Source organism: Pelodiscus sinensis, chromosome 7 (genome assembly GCF_052426305.1).
Source record: "Pelodiscus sinensis isolate ZL-2025 chromosome 7, ASM5242630v1, whole genome shotgun sequence".
NCBI classification, from domain to species: domain Eukaryota; kingdom Metazoa; phylum Chordata; order Testudines; family Trionychidae; genus Pelodiscus; species Pelodiscus sinensis.
This window is the reverse complement of record NC_143058.1, coordinates 55,379,646-55,392,740: the sequence shown is the minus strand read 5'-3', so window position 1 is coordinate 55,392,740 and position 13,095 is coordinate 55,379,646.

The following is a 13,095-nucleotide window of genomic DNA, read 5'->3' as shown; positions in this document are numbered from 1 at the left end:
AAACAAGGCTGGCATTTTTGAAGGTATGTTGAACATATTGCTACATAAAAACAACAAAACAAATAGCCCTGTGGCATCTTAGGGTGCATCTACATAGCACCATAAACTTGAATTAAGATACGCAATTTGCACTATGCAAATTGCATATCTTATATTGAATCTATTTCAAAATAGCTTATTTTGAAATTTGGCGTGTCTGCACAGTGTGGAACGAGGGTTGCTGAAATAGCATGCCCATTATTTCAAAAATAATTAGAAATAACAGGTGGCTTGTGAAGACATGGGTAGCTATTTCAGGATACTGGAGGTATTCCAAATTAGCCATGCAGTGTAAACATACCCCTAGAGACTAACAAAAATATTATGAGCTTTCGTGGGTAAGACCCACTTCATTGATGAGCTGGAGTAGAAATTTTGTTGCATACATGGCTAGACCAAGACCAAATGCTGAGGAACACCTTTGGCACTCCTTCCCCAATCTATTTGTTAAATTTTTGAATGCCCTATTTTTTCTACAGCATCCTGAGTTAAGTGTCCCCCTCTAATCATTCCAGGCAGTCACTTGAGTTGCCCGTCCCTAAATCCAGCCCTGGCTATAAACAAAAACATTGAAATAAAAATGACGCTAATGGCCTCTTGTGAAGTAAATCCATCAACCAAGAAAAATTAATCGGTAAGGCTTCTTGAGGCATCAATAATTCTACAATGTATAGCATCACCAATAACTGGAACCTAGAAAAAGCTAAATTCTGACCTATGAAGTATCAGATTTTTGAATCTGCAAAAGCGGCAAGGAGTCCTGTGGCACCTTATAGACTAACCAATGCATCTGACGAAGTGGGTCTTTGCCCCGAAACCTTATGCTCCAACACTTCGGTTAGTCTATAAGGTGCCACAGGACTCCTCGCCGGTTTTGACCTATGAAGAGAGTAACTTGTGCCCAGCTTTGTTCTGCATTTCTAACACATTCAAGTATGTGCTCTGAATGGGACTTGTAGGGGAATTGGGCACTCATTAATGTATTTAAAAGTAGCCATTGTTCTACAAAGAATTTCACCAGCCAATTACAGAGAGAGAATGCAGAACTGGCATTCTTCTGCAATTTGATACTGTTTCCCTGGGCTTGAACAAAGACATTAACTGGATGTCACATTAAAAAGCCAGCCTTCCCTGCATTTAACACCCCATTTTTACATCAAGACTTAAATATGGGACACTTCCAGCTCACTTAATTAACCTCATTAGCACCAGACCTGCAACTGACAGGTACTTTCTTTTCTATTATTAATTCTGGGTTCCTGTTAACCCTCTCGAGCTCATCTGAAGAAGAGGGTTTGGCCAATGAAAGCTCATGACACTATAAATATATATTTGTTAGTCTCCAAGTCTACATCTAGACTATCCTCAGCTTCTGAAAGAAGATATGCAAATTAGGCACAAATTTGCATATCTTCTTCTGATCTCTTTTTCGGAAGAGTTTTTTTTAAAAAAAAAAGCAGTCTAGACGAGGTTTTTTGCACAAACTCCCCCTTTTTCTAAATAACCCTGTAACCTCATTTTTTGACAAATAAGGCTTCTTTCGAAAAAGGGGTGGTTTTGCACGCAAAACCCCATCTAGACTGCTTTTTTTTTTTTTTTTTAAAAAAACCTCTTCTGAAAAGGGGATCGGAAGAAGATATGCAAATTCATACCTCATTTGCATTTCTTCTTTCGGAAGCTGAGGATAGTCTAGACGTAGCCTAAGGTGCTACAGGACTACTCGTTACAAAAACTTGACAGCTGTTAGGGTGTATGTTCACCGAGGCCACTGTCTGCAATGCAGTGTAATAACTTTGGTAACCACCCTGCTACTGGGATTCATATATTTTGCAAACATACACAAACAGGAGGGATCAAGAGCATGTGGTCAGTCTGTATGCGCCTATAACCATTTCCTCCCAGCTGAAAAACGGATTAATTATTTTCCAAGACAACACTTCAGGATATGGTTCTTATTTTGCCATATCTGCTATGTCATAGGTGTGATGATTGTGTAATGATAGATCTTTCATCATCCTTTTCTTCTTGTGAATGTAAAACAATAGATCTTTCTTTCTTTCTTTCTTTCTTTCTTTCTTTCTTTCTTTCTTTCTTTCTTTCTTTCTTTCTTTCTTTCTTTCTTTCTTTCTTTCTTTCTTTCTTTCTTTCTTTCTTCTAACTCTAAAATAATTGTACTGATACAGTATGCAGACAAAGCTGGAACCAGCAACCAAAGTGATATATAATTTATGGAGAATCTCAAATTATAATCACTTTCTTAAATTTCTCCCCTTAATTATACAATAAGTCATTTTAATTAGAATTCAAAGACATGCAATCCAAGTGTTACAAGATATTGTTACTGGCTTCTTAATATCCCCAAAGCAAAGTTTAGTGTCTGGGCTGTTGTAAAACCAAGAAAGAAATTTCCATGGTAAATTTATAAATTGTTCTTAAACTATAGATGAACTATAGCATTTCAAGCCATAAGAGTCTTAGGGATGTTAACCTTGCATCCTGAAAACATTAACATACCTGATTAGATTGACATGCATGGGACTACTCATGCTTAAAATACATATATACATGTTTCCAGGGCCAACTTGAGCCATTCCTGTGCCCCAGGCAGCGGGCGCATGACAGATGCGCAGCTCTGCCCCGGGCGCAGAGCGCATGTGTGGCCCTGCTCCCTGGTACGCTGTGCACCTTACGACTGCTATCGGGCACGTGGCGCCTGATGGCAGCTCTAAGGGGCGCTGTGCGGCACCCCTTACAGCTGCCATCAGGCGCCCCCCCCATAGGTTGGCGCCTTGGGCAGCTGCCCAGCTAACCCACCCCCCCTTTAATTTGGCCCTGCATGTTTCTATGATGCTGCCTCTGATCCAACTGAAGAGCTGGAATTTAATAAGATGTTTTAATGACTGTTTGCTGACATACCCTTGTCTATGATACTGCTTCTAGGAAAACCTTCATATCAACCATTTGAATAGTCAGTTCTCTAAACAGTACATACCTTTAATACATACCAATGTACTTGTTGGCACATTATTTTTGTGAATATTACCCTTTTCAGAGCCTCATTTCACAGGGTAACATAGGAGCTGAATTAAACTAAGAACCTGTAGTCAAGGCATGATATCCATATGTAGGGAAGGGAATTAGCAAACTGTTCTTTTAACCACTCTCAGAGAATCACAGCATGTTTTTGTAGATTCATACCTTCATAAATGATGGTCTCAGGAAAATCAGTGTCACTTTTAAATCAATGTTGGCACTCTCTAAGCAAAGCCAATCGAATGACAACATTCACAATTCGTTGTGCCTAATAAACCACTAAAACATCTTAGCATTTAATGTGTCCCCTGAATATGTACAGAAAAAAGAAATTCCATGTTCCATTAGCAAAAACGTTCCACACTTGCAGAACCATATAGTATTTCATACTAATCTGCTGTGCATGCTAAAAATTGCCAGAGAAAAAAATTAAAATTTTAAAATTAGAATTTTAAATTAGAATTTTTAAAAAAGTAGAATTTTTTCAAAAATACTGGAATCAGGTTAAAGTAATAGTAATATGCTGCTATGATCTTGAGAATACAAAAGCAAATTGACTAGTCTAGCTTGGCCACAATTAGTTACCAAATTCAGAATAATGCTATGATCTAGAATTACAATATCAAACATATTATCTATAATCAAGATAGAAATCCTGAAGCAGCTATGTATTAGACCCCAATACAGAGTGGACATAATCATGTGCTTAGCATTAAGTACATGAATAGTCTCATTAGCTTCACTGGAACTATTAATATGCTTAATGTGGAGTACTTGTTCAAGTGCTTTTACTGGAGTGCAGCAAAAGTTTCCTCTTCCTGAAAGTGGAATACAATATAGTGTTAAACAAAAAGATAAAGTATATATATGGCATTTGGGCCTTATGAAATACCCATAGAAGTATTTACATCAATATATATTTTGGTCAGGCCTATGCAAACACTTTCAGCAAAAACAATCATTGATATGAAAAATGTAATTTAAGTTCAGAGACGAGTGAAAAACTGCCATCTGGAAATGATGTTAATGGATCTATTTTAGCCCCAAATTTCTGTTATTTTACTGAGATGCCTGATAGCACGGAACAAAGTGTTATTTCTTATCATCTCCGTTGCTGATAGATGGAATTGCAAAGGCAACTGAGAAAATAGTAGGGATGTTAGATATTGTGTAATTGAATAGTTGTGTAACTGCTCCCAGGGAAGAGCTGGTCTGTGAGAGGAGCCAGTTTAAAAACCAGCTCCCCCATGCAGACTGGCTGTCTGCCATCCTATGCTGCTGCCTCTGATACAGAAGCAGCAGTGCAGGATGGCAGCAGCCCCTGTCCACAGGAGAGTCCGAGCTCCCCACGGACAGAGGCAGCTCCATGGCAACAGCAGCCCCTTCTCTGGAGCAGCCTGTCTGCGGGGAGCATGGACTCCCCACAGATAGGAGCCTCTGCTCTGGAGCAGCCTCTGTCTGTGGCAAGCCTATGTTCGCCATGGACAGAGGCTGCTCTGTGGGATGCGGAGCAGCCTCTGTCTGTGGGGAGTTTGGGCGCAACGCAGATAGAGGCTGCTTTGCAGCTACCTTCCGTGATCTGCTAGAGAGGTAGCAGCACCGGAGGGGGGGAAGGGGACTTAGCAATTAATCTTGTAAACTACGTGCATTCCCCGTACCCCCTTGCTGCCTCTGTATCAGCAGCGCTGGGGGGGGAGGGGAATGGTGGAGAGGGCAGGCAGCATCAGGGAGCCAGTGCTGGGGGAACCAGCTTTTAAGCCAGCTGCTCCCAGCACCAGCTCCTGCCTGCACCTCCTCTGTAGGATGCAGCAAGTGGGGGCAGGCAGGTCCACAGTAGCCAACACACATGGGAAGCTGGCTTGAAAGCTGTCTTCCTGTGTGTAATTGCTCCAGCCTACCCCCTCTTATCCTCAAGGCTGCTGCCTCTCTATCAGAGGCAGCAGCATGAGGAAGGGAGGGATAGGTGGATCTGGTGCTCAGAGGGAGCCAGCTTTTATGCCAGCTCCTCATGAGTACCAGCTCCTGCTCCACCCCCCCTACTGCCTCTGATAGAGAGGCAGTAGTATGGAGGATGAGGGGGGGTAGGCTGTAGCCAATATGCATGGGAAGCTGGCTTTCAAGCCAGCTCCCCATGCGTGTCGGCTCCCACAGACCCGCCTGTCCCCCCTGGCTGCATCTTACAGAGGTGCAGGCAGGAGCTGGTGCTGAGGGGAGCTGGCTTAAAAGCTGGTTTCCCCCAGCACCAGCTCCCCGGTACTACCTTTCCCCTCCCACCCCAGCACTGTTGATATAGAGGCAGCAAGGGTATAGGGGAATGCATGTAGTTGATAAGACTAACCGCAAAGCCTAAGTTTATCAGTTAATTGTGTAGTCATCTATACGATGACATTCCTAGTAAATAGTAGGTGTGAAAAAGGAACCCAAATATTTGATACAAATAGACAATTGAAATATTTGGACAAATACTGAATAACTGAAAAAAAGGGAATGGTAAAAACTCAATAAGAAATCAACTAGCATAGATTATAGATTATGATACTATAGATTAGTATATAAAAGTATTGATTATAGATTAGTATAGAAATCAACAAGTCTAGAATAGATTTTACACTTTACTGCAGCAGAATATGTTAATGAGAACCATTAGCCTCATTACCTAACAAAACATATTATGTTGAATATAATTTTCATATTCTATTTGGTTAATAATTTTCTATAGTCGTAATTTTGTAAGCAGGGTCTGAATCGATGCTTCCATTACAACCAGATGGAATAAGAAAGGAATGCTGGGTGTGGTTCAGTCTGTTGCTTAGATCTGCTAGGTATTCAACTCTTGTTATGTAAATACTGTTCATGCTGGAATGGGAAAGAAATCCTGGGTGTGGTTATTTAAATAAAGTTCACTCAGTTACTTAGGCCTGCTAGATATTCAATTGTTAGAATGGTATTTTGCCCTATTGTAAGCAGTTTGGCTGTTGTGGGGTCACAAACCATGTTAATTGTAATGTAGGAATTATAAAATATGACCACGAATGCTTGCAGTTATTGTGAATGCAGAAAAGCAAACTGTCTAATTCAGTTCAAAGAAGAGGTGCTCTCATTGTAAAGAATGAGAATCTCGGCTACACAAAGCTTTCTCTTCCAAACTCTGTGAAGTTGATTAGGGCAAGGGCAATGCTCTGAACCAGCAGGCTATATGCTCTCCAGGCATGAGCTGTAAGCCTAGTTCAACCTGTTTCTCTTCTTCACAGCTTTTGTTCTAATGATAGAACTAAAAGACACTCCATAATGAGTCTCTTTATTATTTTAAATTATTCTAGTGGATGCTGGAATCCTTTGGCTGGACTGTGCGGTGGGCCAAGAGCTGAAATCACAGAGCTGAAAACACTAGGGCTACGTCTACACTGGCCCCTTTTCCGGAAGGGGCATGTAAATTTCACCAGTCGTCGTAGGGAAATCCGCGGGGGATTTAAATATCCCCCGCGGCATTTAAATAAAAATGTCCGCCGCTTTTTTCCGGCTTTTAAAAAAGCCAGAAAAGAGCGTCTACACTGGCCCCGATCCTCCGGAAAAAGTGCCCTTTTCCGGAGGGTCTTATTCCTACTTCAAAGTAGGAATAAGAGATCCTCCGGAAAAAGGCTTTTTTCCGGAGGATCGGGGCCAGTGTAGACGCTCTTTTCCGGCTTTTCTAAAAGCCGGAAAAAAGCGGCGGACATTTTTATTTAAATGCCGCGGGGGATATTTAAATCCCCCGCGGCTTTCCCTATTACGACCTGTAAAATTAGCATGCCCCTTTCGGAAAAGGGGCCAGTGTAGATGTAGCCGAAGATATTTTGATCACTGAATCCATTCAGAAAAAAAAAGGACTTTTTCTTGTTGAACTTTTATCCACATTTGCTTGTGTCTTTTCTTTCTCTCCCATATGATTTATTTGGATAGCCTGCTATCATTCTGGTACATCACAAAAGAAAAGAATAAACTGTATAGATCCTAGGTCTAGGAGTAGGATCAGAGCCCAAACCACTGTAATAAGAGTATACATAAAATGATCTGGTTATTTATATTTCTGAATATAATTGCCAGAGTTACAAAGCCATTATTATTCATGTGAAAGTGTCTCTTAAAAACTCAGTGCTTATAATGCCACCAATGTTAAACTTTGGGATTTGATTTCTCTTAAACAGTTTTAATGAATGGTAGTTCCAATTTATCCTTGACGTCAGCCCATTCACATCAAGTAAGTTTCACCAAGTTTGAGTTTTGCCCAGTATGTCAAATGGGATTTTTTGTTTTCTTTGGCATTCTGTATAGTACAGAGCTAGGAAAGACTGGGTCTGGGTTTGTGTGAAGTTCATTTTATTCTCTTATGTTTGAAGCACACACATATTTTATACGACTCATGTGTTGTTAGTGGCCCAGTTGATTTGATTTTTGTATTGCCTAAGAGCAACTTATTCTGCATATTTAGGTTCCTGCCCACACATTCCTGACTTTTGAATAATAAGATTTTAGCAGTTAAATGGTATTTTAAGTGTTCAATGTTCTTTTAAATCACTGACTGATTCACCAGTATAATACTCTAGTTTTATACTGGGTCAGTCTATCAAAGTGTTACAAAAGTGTCCAAGTGGGATAACACAACCATGAAACAGTTTGCAAGTCCCTTGGGGGAAGGATCATGGTTTCTTTCAGTACCTGTTCAGTGTCTCGCATCATAAAAGAAGCCCCAACCCTGACTTGGGCCTATAAATGCTACAATATAAATACCGAATATAAAATTAATCCTCATAACACCCCATCAGGTAGACACCTGAGTATTATTCCCATTTTAGAGAAGAGAAAAATGAAGCAGAGAAATAAAGTGATTGTTCCAGGAGGCCACAATTTTAATAAGTGGTAAAACCTTTGGACTCCCAGTCCTATGAGCATCCTTTTGGCAGTGACAGTTGGGAAACAGTGTAAGGCTGCTCTTTGCAGCATTCCCAGTTTCTTCCTATCCTCCCTATAACACTTTATGCCCTGGAGCATGAAGATGGCAACTGCTCGAAACTTCTCAAAGTGGAATCTTTCAGGCCCACAAACCAGGCTCACATGCAGACAGAGGCTCAGAGACTAGGCTGACTCCAGGCTCTGTGTGCTACCCCACTTGTATAAGATTATCATACATCTCGATGTCCAGGTCCCTGGAAGGCATACTACAGAGGAAGCCCCATTGTTGTTTTAGAGCTGCCACCGCAGCTTGTACATAGATATGTAATGCAACTTTTATTAGTCCCTCGCAGACCACTTTTTTTTAAAAAGAGAATTATACCTTGCATTCAGCCTGGACTCGTTATATGGGAAACAAGTATTTCTCAGAGTAATAAAAAGCACATGCCAAAGGCCATTTTCATTAGAAAACATGTAAATGCCTTTTTTAAAAAAAGCACAGAGAGATTTATAATTTGCTATGAAGTGCTCAAGAGTAAGTGCATATTCCCTGGGAACTCATTACACACTTTTCAGAGAGACATATCTAAGGGTATGTATACACTACCCTCCTAATTCGAATTAGAAGGGTAATGTAGGCATACCGCAATTGCAAATGAAGCCCGGGATTTGAATTTCCCAGGCTTCATTTGCATAAGCAGGGCGCCGCCGTTTTTAAATCCCCGCTCGTTCGAACCCCGTGCAGCGCGGCTACACGGGGCACGAACTAGGTAGTTCGAACTAGGCTTCCTAGTTCGAACTACCGTTACTCCTCGTGGAATGAGGAGTAACGGTAGTTCGAACTAGGAAGCCTAGTTCGAACTACGTAGTTCGTGCCGCGTGTAGCCGCGCGGCACAGGGTTCAAACGAGCGGGGTTTTAAAAATGGTGGCGCCCCGCTTATGCAAATGAAGCCCGGGAAATTCAAATCCCGGGCTTCATTTGCAAGTGCGATATGCCTACATTACCCTCCTAGTTCAAACTAGGAGGGTAGTGTAGACATACCCTCATGAAATACTTTTACCTTCTTTATGGGAACCAGGAGCAGTTAGCTTCAGCAGCTTGATAATATTTTGATATAAAAAAGGGAAGTCTTGGAGGGCTAAATGGCAAGATTGGGCCTGGAACCTCCCTGTGCAAGCTAACCAATTCAGTTGATATTATGATGGCAGTTGGGGACAAAGGCTGAACACAAAGGAGGTCCAGGATGGTAGCAAGCAGAGCCTTTTGAAGCAGACTCACTGGAAGAATGGATAATCTGGTTCATATTTAATTTATGAGAAATACTGTGTAACTTTCTTGTATTAAGTCTCTACCTCTCCTCAAAAGGACTGGGTTTATTTCTCTTAACAGGGAATTTTAAAAGAAGTCAACTATTAACATCTTTCTATGTGCTTTCTTTGGCTAAACTTGAGAGGACATGGCCTATTGGAAATAGCCATCATTAAATTTTAAAATGCCTGTTCAGCTGTTGTGATGCATATTCAAAGGATAAGACTTCTGAAACATCTAGCCTGTTTTTTGTTTGTTTGTTTAATAGCACGAAATTTCAAACCAATTAAGTCTACTGATAGACTGGTGCCAACACTGGCTAATGCAAAAGCAATAAATGTACTAAAATGCCTTCCAGTGCTTTCCAAAAAGCATTGTACTTGGGTAAAGATTTTGTAATGGTTGAGAATTTGGCTAGAGAATTCTTATGCAGAACACTCTTTTCATAGGGAGCAGACTTCTTTTGTGAAATAGAACCCAGTCTGTGGGAACTAGAAACTGCAGAGCTGAGACAATAAAGTGAAAACTAAAACAAACCTTTGAGAAATAACTCCATTTCTTGGAATTACAATTACCACTGGGATTACAGAATCATGCTTACTTCTCCAAATGTGAGAAGACTCAATGCACTTTTCTCCCTAGAAATGAAGCCAAAAAGGCTTCACTGCAGGAAAGTACCAGTCTTTGGAAGTAGTTCAGGTGATCAAAACAGCTATTTTGTCTGTGGAAAATTTCCACTGGGCCCTGAAAGGACAAAACAAGACAAGTTACAAACCAAACAGACTAGCAATAACAACAGCAGAGGGAGTAGGTAATAACCAATAATGGCCTGTAACATCACTCTGGGTATGTCTACACTACAAAGTTAATTCGAACTAACAGACGTTAGTTCGAATTAACTTTGATAGGAGCTACACTAGCAAACCGCTACTTCGAACTTAATTCGAACTAGCGGAGCGCTTAATTCGAACTAGGTAAACCTCATTGTACGAGGACTAACGCCTAGTTCGAATTAAGTAGTTCGAATTAAGGGCTGTGTAGCCACTTAATTCGAACTAGTGGGAGGCTAGCCCTCCCCAGCTTTCCCTGGTGGCCACTCTGGGCACCACCTGGGAAACTCTTCTGCTCCCCTCCCGGCCCCGGAGCCCTTAAAGGGTCACGGGCTGGCTACGGTGCCCGTGCCAGGTGCAAGCCTGCCAGCACCCAGCCAGTAGACCCTGCACCTGGCACGGCTCGAGCCACCCACCCGATGCCACCCAGCCCTCCGCCTCTTCCCGGAACCAGGCTGGCGGCTCCCAGGAGCCTGCCCAGATCCGCAAGAAGTGGGCGCCCGCCTGGTCTAGTGCAGACATCGTGGACCTCATCCACGACCTCCACAGTAGGCACAGGAAAGTGGCCATCTAGGGCAGGATAGCTGCCAGCATGGCCACCCAGGAGCAGTTGAAAATCAAGGTGGTCCAGTGAGACCCCCGACCCTGAGCCCTGAGCCCTGAGCTTAGAATGTCAGTACTGGGTCAGACCAAAGGTCCATCTAGCCCAGTAGCCTGTCTGCTGAAAGCGGCCACCACTAGGGACTCTGGAGGGGATGGACTGAAGACAATGACCAAGCCATTTGTCTCGTGCCATCCATCTCCAGCCTTCCACAAACAGAGGCCAGGGACACCATTTCTACCGCCTGGATAATAACACTCCATGGACCCAACCTCCATCACTTTATCTCACTTCTTAAACTCTGTTCTAGGTCTAGCCTTCACAGCCTCCTGCAGAAAGGAGTTTCACAGGTTGACTGTTTGCTTGGTAAAGAAGAACTTTTTGTTATTAGTTTGAAGCCTGCTACCCATTCATTTCATTTGGTGTCCTCTAGTCCTTCTATTATGGGAACTATTGAAGAACTTTTCTTTATGCACCCTCTCCACACCACTCGTGCTTTTATAGACCTCTATCATATCCCCTCTCAGTCTCCTCTTTTCTAAGCTGAAAAGTCCCAGTCTCTTTAGCCTCTCTTCATATGGGACCTGTTCCAAACCTCTGATCATTTTAGAGAGGTGCCCTCCTCTCTTCCACCCTCTGTCTTCTCCTCTCCCACCTCCTTTTCCCAGTCTCCCCGAGTTTTGTTCAATAAAGAGAGTTTCTATTTTTGAACACACGTGTCCTTTATTTTGTACATCAGGAAGGGGGGCTAGGAAGGAGTAAGTGGAAGGAGATGAGGGAGGAATGGGGTACGAGCCCCCGATGGGGAGGACTGGGGTGGCTCTGCGGGCTCCTCGGGGTGGAAGCTCTCCTGCAGCCCCCCGATTGACCCCTTCGGATGGCAGCCTGTGACAAGTGCAGCTGGGCTGATGGCCGAGTGCTGTGATGTGCCGAGTGTGGGCACTCAGGGCACTCTAAGCCAGGACTACTTTGAAAGTGGGGATCCCCTGAGAACTGTCTGTCCGGGGTGGGAGTCGGGTCCCTTTAAGCACAGCCCTCGGCTAGCCGGAGGCAGCAGCTCCACGCTCTAAGTCCTAATCTGATGCCCTGCCGGCACTGCTTCCAGCCATCCTTAACCTCAGTTCAGGGTCCACTCAGTGTGGACATGCTAGTTTGAATTAGCAAAACACTAATTCAAACTAGTTTTTAAGGGTATGTCTACACTACCCCGCTAGTTCGAACTAGCGGGGTAATGTATGCATACCGAACTTGCTAATGAAGCCCGGGATTTGAATTTCCCGGGCTTCATTAGCATAAAGCCGGCGCCGCCATTTTTAAGAGCTGGCTAGTGCGAACCCCGTGCCGCGCGGCTACACGCGGCACGGGGTTTGCACTAGCCGGCTTTTAAAAATGGCGGCGCTGGCTTTATGCTAATGAAGCCCGGGAAATTCAAATCCCGGGCTTCATTAGCAAGTTTGGTATGCATACATTACCCCCTAGTTCAAACTAGCGGGGTAGTGTAGACATACCCTAAGTCTGGATGTGCTAATTCGAATTAGCGCTGTAGTGTAGACATACCCTCTGCTAGTCCATCAGAAAACAGAAACCTCCTGGACTAGAGATATGCAAAAGGGCAAATCAGTTTGCTAGTAAAGCTTACCTCTGCTAATACATATGGAAACCTGACAGCATGGATTAGGCAGATTCAGTGGGAGTGATGAAGATTTCCAAGTTGCAGATACACGAGTTCAAAACCTTATTTACAGGTGTTGGCATAACTCAGGAAGGTGTAATAACCTGGCATTCAATCAGATGACAGATGGAATTAAAATACAATAATGCATATGGATAGCACCGGAGTTATTTAAAAGCAAGTTGGATAGGCATCTATCAGGGATGATCTAGACAGTGCCTAGTCCTGCTGTAAGGTCAGGGGACCAGACTCCATGACCTCTTGAGAGATCTTCCAGTTCTAGGATTCTGATTCCATGATCCTATGTGGAGAAGTCAGGACCAAACCTTTAGGCTGTATCTAGACTGGCATGATTTTGCGCAAATACTTTTAACGGAAAAGTTTTTCTGTTAAAAGTATTTGCGGAAGAGAGCGTCTATACTGGCATGTGCCTTTGCGCAAAAGATTTGCTTTTGCGCAGAAGCATCCGTGCCAGTGTAGACGCTCTCTTGCGCAAGAAAGCGCTGATGGCCATTTTAGCCATCGGGCTTTCTTGTGCAAGAAATTAACATGGCTGTCTACACTGGCCCTCTTGCGCAAGAATACTTGTGCAAGAGGGCTTATCCCTGAGCAGGAGCGTCGGAATATTTGCGCAAGAACCACTGATTTTGTACATTACAAAGTCAGTGTACTTGCGCAAAT